General features: G+C 37.2%; 1 non-coding gene and 1 pseudogene across 2 annotated transcripts in view; both read left to right on the forward strand.

Annotated features, from left to right (window-relative positions):
* LOC144658678 (gamma-aminobutyric acid type B receptor subunit 2-like) overlaps positions 1-9,857 on the forward strand; it is a 32,127-nt pseudogene extending 22,270 nt beyond the window's left edge. Inside the window, exons 9-20 of the transcript XR_013571760.1 lie at positions 1-72; positions 521-753; positions 1,944-2,007; positions 2,927-3,013; positions 3,689-3,839; positions 4,515-4,635; positions 5,187-5,294; positions 5,756-5,878; positions 6,061-6,244; positions 7,623-7,777; positions 8,968-9,126; positions 9,202-9,857. The exon at positions 1-72 is cut by the window's left edge and continues 120 nt beyond it. The product of XR_013571760.1 is annotated as a gamma-aminobutyric acid type B receptor subunit 2-like (transcript). The remainder of the gene's footprint in view (positions 73-520; positions 754-1,943; positions 2,008-2,926; positions 3,014-3,688; positions 3,840-4,514; positions 4,636-5,186; positions 5,295-5,755; positions 5,879-6,060; positions 6,245-7,622; positions 7,778-8,967; positions 9,127-9,201) is intronic.
* Trnai-gau (transfer RNA isoleucine (anticodon GAU)) lies at positions 3,170-3,242 on the forward strand. Its single transcript has one exon. It is a non-coding gene; the product is annotated as a tRNA-Ile (tRNA).
* Positions 9,858-12,359: the final 2,502 nt, after the last annotated feature.

Consider the following 12,359-nt stretch of genomic DNA (forward strand, 5'->3'; position numbering starts at 1 on the left):
GCAGCGGAATACTCCATTTCCATTGACCATCTTTATATAAGCAAGGATAATGTGTCCACCATATCTGGTTTGGTAAGTTGAGATTAAGTTGAGGCGATGGGTGTTTGTGTTTTATACTACATTGATATCAATAGGACGTGACTGGGATTTTAGGTGCACATTGCAAAACTATAGTAAATCAAAAAGTAACTGAGGTTGTTTTTTTTCGCTATCAACCCGGCGATACATTTTGCAAATTAAGGACGTTGTCAGTCATGAAGACTTGACATTATGCTAACAAATTGACCAGTTAACCAAACTTCATTTTTAGAAGCAATATGGGAGTTTTTTAGCTAACAATTTTCCAAGAAAACTATGGGAAAGAAGTCCAAGTTTTACAAGGTCAATTTGATATGTTCACGTCAATCTGGTATGTAACCCACCGTGATTGTAAGAGCAGATTACACTTCCAGTCTGAAAACAGCAAACTAAACACCGGGCCGTTCCCTATAACACATTCTACTCATTTCTTTACCGACAGACTCCTCAACAGTTTTCCAAGGCTTATGAAGCGTATGCAAACGACACAAACGTTAAAACGTCACTTTACGGGCCTTTTGGTTTGATGCTGCTTGGTTAGTTGCAATTGCACTAAATTCTTCCATCAACAAATTGCCAGATCCAAACCTCTTGAACATAAAGGATTTCAGGGAGGACAATGCAAGTGAAGTTATCAAAGATAGTCTGCTTAACACTAGATTTCTGGGCGTAACGGTTAGTATATAAAACAAGACTTTCCACATCATAGGTCCTGAACAAGTTAAGACATGCGGCCGATATCCTTCCTATACGGCCCTCGTTCTTTAGTAATATTTGGAGAATAAATAATAAATATGACTTTTTTAAGGGAAATTGTTTTTTTGTACCCGCGTAGTATCATTTGCGGTCCAAGCGCGAAACGCAAGGGCCGCAAATGCCAAGTGAGAAAATCTTCCCTCAGATAACTTAAAAAAAACTAATACCGTTTTCAATAATACAAATACTTCGCACTCAAAATATAATACTATACTGAGACATTCATATTGTACAAGTGGAGTTAAAAATAGCTGCACCCCTCTGAAAATATCCAACAATGGGTTAAGAACTCATGAATAATCACAGTACTTTACGAACTTATATTTTCCAATTGAACTTCGCGGCGTAAAATTCTCGCAGTACTTTAGCTAATTTAGTTCGACCAGAGAAGGACTATTTAATTTAACGATGTTTCGTTTCTCGTAAGACAACAAGTTGCTCTCTTTGTATCTTTGCCTTGTGCTTGCTGCTTTTAGCCTATCTCCAAGTTTGAATCTGAATTTTTTAGGCATGTTTTCTCGTTTATAACAAATATACTCTGTTTGTTCTTTCTGAACACTATTCATTCAGTAAGAACATGCGTTAACTTGGAAGCTTGCTGTACGCACCTTAATTCCCCCGTCAGAAAACGCAACCTGATTGTTTTTTTAAAATTCATCGGATGATGAACCGTGAACCAATCGTGAACCGTGAACCGTGAACATTTGCAGCCTGCCGAGCGCCTGTTGTTAAGAAGCAGGTTTTCTATTTGACCAAGTAAATTGACACTAAAATATATAAGAATGTTTTCTACCATTTGATTAGAAAACTGGAAAAAATTGTCATTTATTGTCTTAACCAAAGTTTGAACCAGAGCCTATCCAGAACTCGAGACATGCAGGGATTTCGGGGCCATTTTCACGTGCCTGATACGAAGCAAGGCTTACTTCCCTAACCCTAATAAACCCCGCAAGGGAAACAAGGTGGACGTAAGAGTGCAACTAATGCCATGCAATCAATTGAAGGTTCTTAGCTGAAAATTGGCCTTTCTATGGCTTGGCTACGCACGCCAGTCATTACCAAACAGTTGCACACTAATTTTCTAATGATTATTTGATTTACCTTCACAGGGTGAAGTTCAACTGGAGGATAATGGAGATAGAACAGGAAAGTTCGAAATTTTTCAACTCATAGGTAACGATTGCATCGTCACAATATACACTTCTTATGTAAACAAAGAAAAATGTAAATGGTTTTACACAATCGTACGAGTGCTCGATGCAAATACACGCAGAGCGGGATACTATAATTAAAAGATAGAGACTGCACGGACAGTTACTTAAAGTTTCACGCACGAGGCGATCATCAGACTGTGCCGTTAATAGCAGTTGAAAGAAAATTTAAACTTCATTCATGGAGGGCGGTTTGAGCGATCCTGCTTTTCGATCCTGCTTTTTTGAACCGATCCTAATTCGTTACAGCCTTGAGCCAAAGTTCCCAATGGATGGCATCCCAAGGATACTGTTCAGGGGCTGATTGCCTGATGAAACGAAATTGTTCGTCATAATACAGCAAATCGCCTGGTTTGGCGGCGATATCACGAACAATTTCGCAGTACTTCATGAGCTTGGACGTGTCATTGGCCTTTTTCTCCGAGTAAATAGCAACAAATAGCTAGAAGCTCTGCATTCTATCCGCTGACAGATCTACTCTCCTCAATAAGAGATCTGAATTAATCACCAAGTGCAGGCACGAAAACAAGTTTTATGCAGCCAATCAAAAGCAGGATCGCTCAAACCGCCCTCCATGAATGTAGTTTAAATTTTCTTTCAACTGCTATTAACGGCACAGTCTGATGATCGCCTCGTGCGTGAAACTTTAAGTAACTGTCCGTGCAGTCTCAATCTTTTAATTATAGTACACTTCTTATGTAAATAGTCTTTTTTCCTTGCCCATTATTAACTCAAGGCTTTACCGGTAATTTGGTCAGGTGGTCACAGCAATCGTGAAAATTTTAAAATGTTTACAATACGTTTGAGAATCTCAATCCTGTGCTTTAAATTCCACAGAAATTGTTCTGATGAATAACTTGTTTTTGTTGTATTTATTTTAGGAAGTGACTTAGACCTTATAGCTTTTCATGATGCTACAAGACCGGACAATCTCACCTATTATGATGAAATGGAATTTCATTGGAGAAGTATATTTTTTCTTAGCCAATATCTTATTCAGTTAATCTTACCAGTGAAAAGAACTTCAGTAGGTGAAAAATACGTATACGTGTACCTGTCTATGCGACTGTTAAAACTTTAATAGCTTTTACATTGTCATCCTGGTTAGCTCAGTTGGTACCGCCGCCTGGTTAGCTCAGTTGGTAGAGCGCCGGACTGATGTGCGGGAGGTCCTGGGTTCGAACCCCAGACCGGACCAACACTCAGGGTCTTAAAATAACTGAGAAGAATTTGCTGCCTTTGTAATTTCATCTGCAAATGGTTAGACATTCTAGTCTTCTCGGAAAAGGACGATAAACCGTAGGTCCCGTCTCCTGTATCTTCAGTCTTATAACAGGGGACGTTAAAGAACCCACACACTATTCGCAAAGAGTAGGGCACGAAGCTCCCGGTGTTGTGGTCTGGCCTTTGCAATTGTGTAGTAAATTACAGTATGTGTAAAGCGCATTATCCTTAATTAGTGGCTACTGCAGAAATCACTTGTACGTGTGGCTTTAGCCACAAAATCACTTGTCTTTAGAAATAACAAGACACTGATAAATTGAGTAAGCTTCATCGATATGAACGGTCCTGGAACTACAGTAAACTCTGGTTCTAAAATATCTGCTTTATTAGTCTTAACAATTTTGTTTTCTATTAAACAGATGGCGAATCCCCTCGTGATCACATTATCTACAAGAACAGGTTAATTCAGCTGTCTCGGGGGAACTTCATCGTTATATGTGTTTTAGCCAGCATGGGAATATCCCTCTGCTTTGGATTTTTATACTTCAATGTTGTCAACAGAAATGAAAGGTAGGCGGGTTTACTCAGTGCCATGTAGTTTGCTGACGTCATTTCCCAGCCAAAAACCGTTTAAATCGAAAAAACAAGCAAAAAACAAAAAACAAAAACAAATAAACAACTGATTGTTTGGATTTGCAATGTCTGCTATGGTGCAAAGTTTGAGCTCCATCGGATTAAAAACGCAAAATTTAATAGTTCCGTAATCAGACGACCATTTTGGCCGACGGCTGATCCAACGTGATGGAACATCGTTTTATTAAAAACAACCACCAAAAATCGGTGTATCTTGCCAATTTTACTTTGTAAAAACAGGATCGAAAGACAGTTCTTATCGACCATGTTTTCCCGGGAAGATGTTATAGTGGATTTCCAATGGCCGCTAAGCCAATCAAAACTCTGGAAATGCATTATCTTATGCTCCAATCTAGTTTTGAATAAATATTATGTGGATTACATCCTTACTAACGTTATATTAACTGCAACCTTTTGGTTTTTTATTCTGTATATCCGCTGAGTTATTTTAAAGATTGAGTCTCAATTTCAATCTTATTTTGGAACCTAAACGGCATGTGAAGAGCTCCATCTAAAATGGACCAGTAGCCATGCCTTTGTTGCTCAGTCCTACAGACGACGAAAACAGACACCAGCTGAACAAACTTTTTTCTCTTTTGTCTGTTTTCCCAGGTGCATTAAGATGTCAAGTCCTAATATCAACAACGCAATAATTGTTGGTTGTATTTTAGCCTATATCTCAGTCATTCTATTCTCCGTGGATGGAGAAAGACTTACCAGCTTTATTTGTAAGGTAAATAAATTTTTTTAGAAAATATATTCATGAGTTTTCACAAACAAACACCACTAACTGATGCTATGAAAATAAGCTAGAAATGTGTCAGAGGAGGAAAAACAAAGGCTGAATGCCATAAATGAATCAAAATACAATTTAAATTTATATATACTGTAATAAGGTGATAAATGATCATCGCAGTGAATTTTATGGAGAACAATTTTCGTTTTCATGAAATAAACAAATAAGAACAAGAAAAGCGAATAATAAGGCCAGGCGGTTGTATGGTCGAAAATCTAAATACTTCTACGCGATGTTGCAACTGGTCTCGCCGATTTCTGGCAAATACATCAACTTGTGCTTTAATACGTCCGTATATCACGTGAAAAATCAACAAAAACAGCAACGACGACGACGACAAAATCAAGGAAAAACAACACCAACCACTATTCATACACTACACAAAAATAATTACTTCCTTGCAGCCCAACAACAGCTTTGATTTTTGTTTTGATCATGATCACTCGTCAGCACTGTCTTTTTCAAACAATTTCTATTTTGTACTGCAGGCCAAAGTAATCACCTTGGACATTGGGTTTACAATTGCTTTTGGATCGATGTTTTCGAAAACTTGGCGGGTTCACAGAATCACCAGAAAGATCAGAGTGAGAAGACGGGTAAGCAATACCATCTCATGGGGCGTAAAAGAAACCGGACGCAAATTATGTTGCTCAAATGGCGAAGAATAAGTGTAAGCGATAGTCACACGATTCGATACTTTTTTGTGTCGCTCACACAAAAAGTAAAATCAGGTGGTTCAATGGAATCTAAAGAATATACTTTAGAAAATTAGCGTGTTGGAAATCAGAGACCCTTCTGAGTAACAGCCTTAAATTCACTTGTGTCGCTTGTTTCCGAACGGCACAACAATTTCGTCATTGCTTTGTTATGGTTTTAGCCTCTTACACTCTTCATATTCTTGTGTATTCTCTGTTCCAACTACCTGATGCTTAAAATTTCTTGTTTGTAGTTTTGGAAATAATATTGACATAATATTGCTATGTGTTACAACACCCAAAATAAATGCACAACACAAAGATTCTTTTATTAAATCTTCTTTGTTCTTTTAATTTTGCAGGTCATTAAAGACATACACTTGTTTGGAATGATCTTTGTGTTCTTGTTTGTAGACATTGTTATCATTATAGTCTGGTCAGCGGTAGATCCTTTACGTAAAGATGAGAAGTTTCTAACAAACGAGGTACCGTCAGCTGCTTGCTTTTATAACACATTGAATACCTTTTTTTGTAAAAAAGAACATAAACACACACACAAATCAATCCAGCTTCTAAAGCTCAAGAACCCATGACATAAATGATGATGATGATGATGATGATGATGATGATGAAGAATTTACCTATTATTACTCTCTTTTTATTACAGGCTAATGACTCTCATGTGGACATTATTTACAGGCCTATGATTTATTACTGTGCAACAGACAACTCATTTGTTTGGCTTCTTTTGGTGTACGGTTTCAAGGGGATCCTTCTTATATTTGGATTATTTTTAGCATGGGAGACTCGTAAAGTGAAGATAGCAGCATTGAATGATTCGCACCACATCGGTAGGTCGCCTTCGAACGATGGCGATGATAAGTTATTAATGTGTTAATGTATTATCACAGCTCCGCTAAGGTAGATTATTTTTATTTGCCCATAATTTTTAGTGTTTGATGTTAAATTGGCCATTTTTTTATGTTTACCGTTTCCAGAGAAAATACTGTTAGGTGTTTGGAGGGTTTTTCGTAAAAAACCCATAGTATTTTTGCATTGCAAATTCTTATCCGCTCTTCGAAAAGCGTTAATGAAATCACTCATGAACTAAGAGCATGGCTCCTGCTAAGAGAAATTTTGGGGATTTCTTGTCGGAAATCTTCGGTAGTCTCCGGATATCTTCGGTAGTCTTCGGAAATCTTCCGAAATGATCGGAAATCGTCGAAAAATGGCCGAAAAATTCTTGATATACTAAACAAAATAATATTGGCCTTTTTGGAGCCGTTTGTGTTTCTTTCCGGATAAAATTTACTGTTACCGTGAATTGTTTACTGTTATTGTTAAATTGCCTAAAATTTAAGTGTTTTATGTTACAGACCCAAAAAATTAAATGTTTAGTGTTATCGAGGTACCCCCATTCAGACCCTCTTCTCATCGTCCTGATAATCATTATCTGCTAATTCCAACATCCGCTCTACGCGTGAAACGTTTCGTTATATAAATGTTATTAATATTTCTATACATGTTTTTATATTTAAACATTAATGTATTAAGTGATGCTGTGCTAATGGAGAACACCAAATAAACAAAAAATATTACAAATAAAATAGAAACATGTTAAGAATCCCAGATGGTGGGAGACTAACCAATGGCCATTTGCAAAGTTTCACCGAGGAAGTGAACTCGGGTCTACTGAGAACCAATCAAGCTATTGGCAGAGTGGAGGATTTGAATTAGGGTCATCCAGGTAATACCAATCGGCCACCTCCCCTCTTCTTGCCTTGAGGCCGAATTAGAAAATGGACTTTAACAGAGGTATAAGGCGTCGGGTTCCCATGGCTTCTAAAGGCCTGGCCAAACGGAAAGACAAGTCGACGCAAGTTGAAAACTTGCGTTTACTTGCATCTTCGTTTGGCCTTGACTTGCGTGCACTTGCGTTGACTTGCGATGACTTGCGTTCACTTTGGTCGAGATCAAATTTGCACGCAAGTTTTTTACCGTTTGGCCACCCAACGCAATTCAACGCATTTTTGCAGTTTACTTCAAATACTGAATTGCACCTCGTAGCATTTTAAATGGCTTTTTGCAAACTTGCGTGCACTTGCGAGTAAACTTGCGTGTCCGTTTGGCCACCAAACACAAGCCGGTACGCAAGTTCAACTTGCGATACCTTTTGGCCAGGGCTTAAGTCAGCCACATAACGTTTTGTTTCATTTGTTATCTTTTCAGGTATGGCCGTGTACAATGTGTTCATAGTCTGTATGATAGGAGTTCCTATGGCAATATATAGTGAAAAGCAACAGTATGAAATCTCCTTTTATGTTATAACCATCTGCATTGTCTTCTGCACCACCCTGACATTGTGCCTTGTCTTTGTACCGAAGGTTTGTCTATCTTTTTTATTATCTAAATCATTGCAGTTGCGAGATAATAAGAGGGTCTTGAGGGGTTGTTGTGAAATCTCAGTTATCATTTACATTTTCGTAGATTTCTCAAATATAAGTTAAAATTCCAGCCCATTTCTCAGCTATTAATCAGTAAATTTTGCAGATCTTAGATTTATCAGTGACAAACGCGTCAGTTTAAGTGTTGACCAGTTCTCAGCCATTAGTATTTAGACCCTCTTATAATAATTTGAAGTGATAACCACATTCATAAACATAATTTTTAGGTTCCCTGCAAAACATAGCTGTTAAAAGACAAAAAAGCGATAAAAATATAAACAAAAGATGCGGAAAAAAGGCCATAAACACAAGCGTACGCAAGCGTGGCCGAGTGGTTTAGGGCGCTGGTGTTGTAATCCGGAGGTCACCGGTTCGAGGCCTGCCCTTGCCACTAGCTGGATTTGTTTCTCCGTTGTCCCGAGTTCAAATCCTTGACCACGCTTTGTATATAGCCAACTGGTCTGCCTCCTGCCAGTTGGGATTTTTAACTCTGTTATGTTCATTTATAATTATTAGTTTCCTCTGTTTCAGTGGCATGCGTGTAAACTAGCTATCTCGTTGAGATATGAAGCTAAGTGCATGACCACTATAAACACATATTTATTTTTTTAATTTTTTTTTAATTGACGGCGCCATTATTTCCTTTAAAGATTTCCTTTTTCCAGACCCTTGCGTAATTTTGAAATAATATCTCAGGTAGATTTCAATTAACTGCTACAAAATAAATATCTTATGAGTGTATTTTAAAATTTGTATTTATAGTAAACATGTTCTTGAACAAAGTTCTTGTTATATAACTCGCTTAATGGACACCGGCTGTAAGGGCTGCATCCTATGCTTCACATAATGCCTCTCAAGTCAAGTCATATAATTATATATATATATATTTTAGTCATAATTTTACAATTAGTTAAAGATTTTAACATTTTTCTATATCATAGTTTATAATAACATTTTTATATGACTTATATATTTTGTTATTGTATTTATATTAGTATTAGCGTAGTTTTTAGTTTTTAGCAGTGTGCCCTAATTAGTATGGTGTTATTCCCAGGCTATAAGGTTTTTGACACTTAAATAAGGTTTCTTATCTTATCTTTATCTTATCTTATCTTACTATTTGCTTTAAGATAAGAGCAGTGAAGAAAGGAAATGGCGAAGAGACACACGATGGATTTCCAACAAATGGAATGAAATATGAAAGCAAGGACGTCAACTATCGTCACGAAGGTACGACCAACAAGGAACTCCAGAAGGAGGTTAAACGACTCCAGGGGTTGTTGGAGAAGGTAAGATAGTGTGAGATTATATATATATACTTTTTTTGCAAGTAACCGAATTTAAGTTATGTTTGCATTCCGCAGGCACAAATAGAAAAGGAGAAAATGGGTTCAAAAATGTCACAGTTGGTTTCCAAGCCGAGTTGTATGGTGTGAATATAAATTCATGTTCATGGTGAAGGGAAAGGACAAGTCAAGACTTACAAGTCAAGTGGATCACATACGCGACCAGGTGTAACTTTGGGTTCCTAAACGGCTTGAAGCTACAGAAGGTATTACCACGCCCCCTGCTTGTTTGAAGGTTCTAGCTGTTTATCGCTATTTGACACGTCGTCCATCCCGCATTCCAGCTTCTCCAAGCAGCTTTATGCTGGCGCCATTTTACACCGGTGTATAAGACGGTAAAAGAGTATTGCCAAGCGCACAGTAAGATCGCGAGTGCGAACTATGGAAATACTAGTCTACTACGCATTTAAATGCTGGCTGTAATCGGAACACCACTTGAAAATAGTGAAGGAACAGAAAGACAGGTTGCCCTTGATAACTGCTATTGGAATTTGGTTTTTTTAATTGTCCTCTTCATAATACATTATGCCACAATAGCTTAATTAATAAATATATTACAGTTATCATAATTATGCTCTTCAAATTAAAATACATTTCTTTTTATTTAAAGAAAAGATGGTGTGGCAGTGATTAGTACTGGGCAAAACAATATTGTAAACGTGTTATTTGTTTTTTTTTTTTTAAATAAAGACGTTTTCCAGTTGCCCTACTAAAAGGTAGAATGGGTAAAAGAAAACCGCAGCCCGCACTGAAAACTTTATTATCCAAATAAAAACTTTTCTAACGTCTCCTTCTTAATTCAAATCTTTAGAAGCAAGTAAGCCTTAGACAAAATAAATCTTAGAAGTATTTTCAGAACATGACTTGTGCGATTTGTTTAATTTCACTTTTCATAAGTATTCTGGCTTGATTCTGCTTCTCGATGCATCAAATTTATTTTGTGACTGACTAAGAAAGTGGCGAAATCCAAGATGGCGGGTCCAAAATGGTGGTTCTAGTGATTTCATGTGACGTCATATGACGTCACGGCGAACAAAATTATGCCATATTGTAGAGTAAGCTAAGGGCTTTCTACTCAGTGCAAAATAATTTCGCTGCGCCTTAATAGCACTTATTAGTAGAAACTCAGCTGTGTTCTATTGGAAATCCGCGAATCTGATTGGTTCTCCCACTGTTTTCTATTTACCTACTAGAAGATGGTTTTACATGTTCTATAAGAAAATAATGCACGCTTGAGGTCTATAAAAGCTGCTAGTGGATGCCCGAGCATTCAGCTGCTTTTCTAGACCTCAAAAGTGCATTATTTTCTTCTAGTGGGTTTAGAATATAGCATAAAGAGCACAGAACTTACAAACGCACGCAGCATCGATAAAAGTGAAAGTTTAGTTTATTCTTTTCTTTGGCGGCTTCTTTATAAATAAACCAAGATACCATTTCATTCATATTTCCTATTTATAGTCCTTTCTCCGACTACCAAAAGAGTCTCGTGAAGCCGACAAATCTAGTTGAAATGTTTACGCATTCAAGCCTACTTCAATTTCATTCAAATGAAAAATTTCCCTGCGTTCGTTTCGCAGCAAGTTTTTCAAATTCGCCTCTAATTTCGATTTAAAAAGAACAAAAGTGGAGTGTTCTGTCTTCAGATTGTGGCTAAAAAAGGTTTCTTTCCTCAAAGCGTTTCTAGAGTCCGGCTTGTTTTGCTAAATAATTTCCAATCAATTTCGGCAGTTCACGGCAAAATAGTGGCGTACACAACTCCAAAGAATAACAACAAATTTCAACGATTCTTTCTTCATCTGTCGCTTCCTTTGGCACTGTCTTACTTCCATTTAAACATGTAAAACGTTTCTGATAAAAACTTGCTGCTTTAAAGCATCATTTAAACAACAAAACAAGAGAATAGAGGCGAAGTCGACGAAGTCGCGCGTTCAGCGAAATTCGACAAACAATTCGCACTTCCGGGGTACCGGGTTTCTATAGTTTTTAGCTATGTTCTATAAAAAATAATGCCCACTAGAATTCCATCGCGCGTATACAGCGGCTATATTCTAATCGCCGATAGAAAACAAGCGCGCGCGCGTAGCTCTTTAAGCGGTAAATTTGCTTGATTTTTGTCTTCAAAGTGCACAATATTGTAGATTTTGGACTTCAATCCTTTAGAGATTCTACTAAAACAATTAGACTATTCGCCCTCGTTTTCCATGAGCGATAGTCAACTCGGCTGCGCCTCGTTGACTATTTGCTCATAGAAAACCCAGGCTCGTAGTCTAATTTTTAAATAGAACGAACACCCTTATTAGCAATTAGGTGACACACGAAAGGAAATATTGCAGTGGTATGTCGAAGTAACAGGAAGCAGTGACAAAATCACAAGATGTACAAACATAAGAATATGTAGCGGGGGCATGTTGCAGCGATACGTCCTTTTGTGACACAATTGCATCGTCTCCGGGCCTTGTCGATGCGACATTTTAATGTGTGTGTGTGTGTACATGTCGCTGGGCGTATCCCTTCGTGTGTAAACAAATATCTACTTACATGTACCATCCTAGTTCTATTCTACAGAGGCTTGGTAGCACATATTCTTAATAGTAATATCAGCTTGTAAAACTAAAAAAGGATGAGCTTATTGCGAGATTTCTGTCAATTAATGTTCAAATTAGTTTTGTTAAGAAAACTTTTGAATAATGCTTTGATCTGACATTTTCAAGACATTTTCTCAACATGCATTTTGTTGGTTGTGATCTTGTGATATTATCTCTACCTCTTCTTGTTGTGAAAACGAGTTACTGGTAAATATTTGTACAAAACGATTTATTTTTCCTTGAATTATCAAACCCGTGTTGATAGTCCTCAACCTTACTCTTTGCTTTGCTTTACTCCCACCCGTGAGAGATAATCTCTTTTTATATAAATATTTTTTATTTATTTTCTCGAAGATACTAGCTTGTATTAGCTAACCTAGAAATTCGAGTATAAATAAAGCTTTATGTTACGTTATGTTATGTTATGTTATATTATATTTTTTATGTTATGTTATGTTTTTGAGAATTGACGATTATGGCCCTGAAGCTTTATAAGCATAAATTATTCGTTTACAAGCGAAGGGCCTTATGCGCCAAATGGCGTGAAGAACCCTGAGTAGGTAAGTATAGCAGTGAACAATCTGAAAACTG

This window comes from Oculina patagonica, chromosome 6 (assembly GCF_052425735.1).
Source record: "Oculina patagonica isolate OP01 chromosome 6, crgOcupat, whole genome shotgun sequence".
NCBI classification, from domain to species: Eukaryota; Metazoa; Cnidaria; class Anthozoa; order Scleractinia; family Oculinidae; genus Oculina; species Oculina patagonica.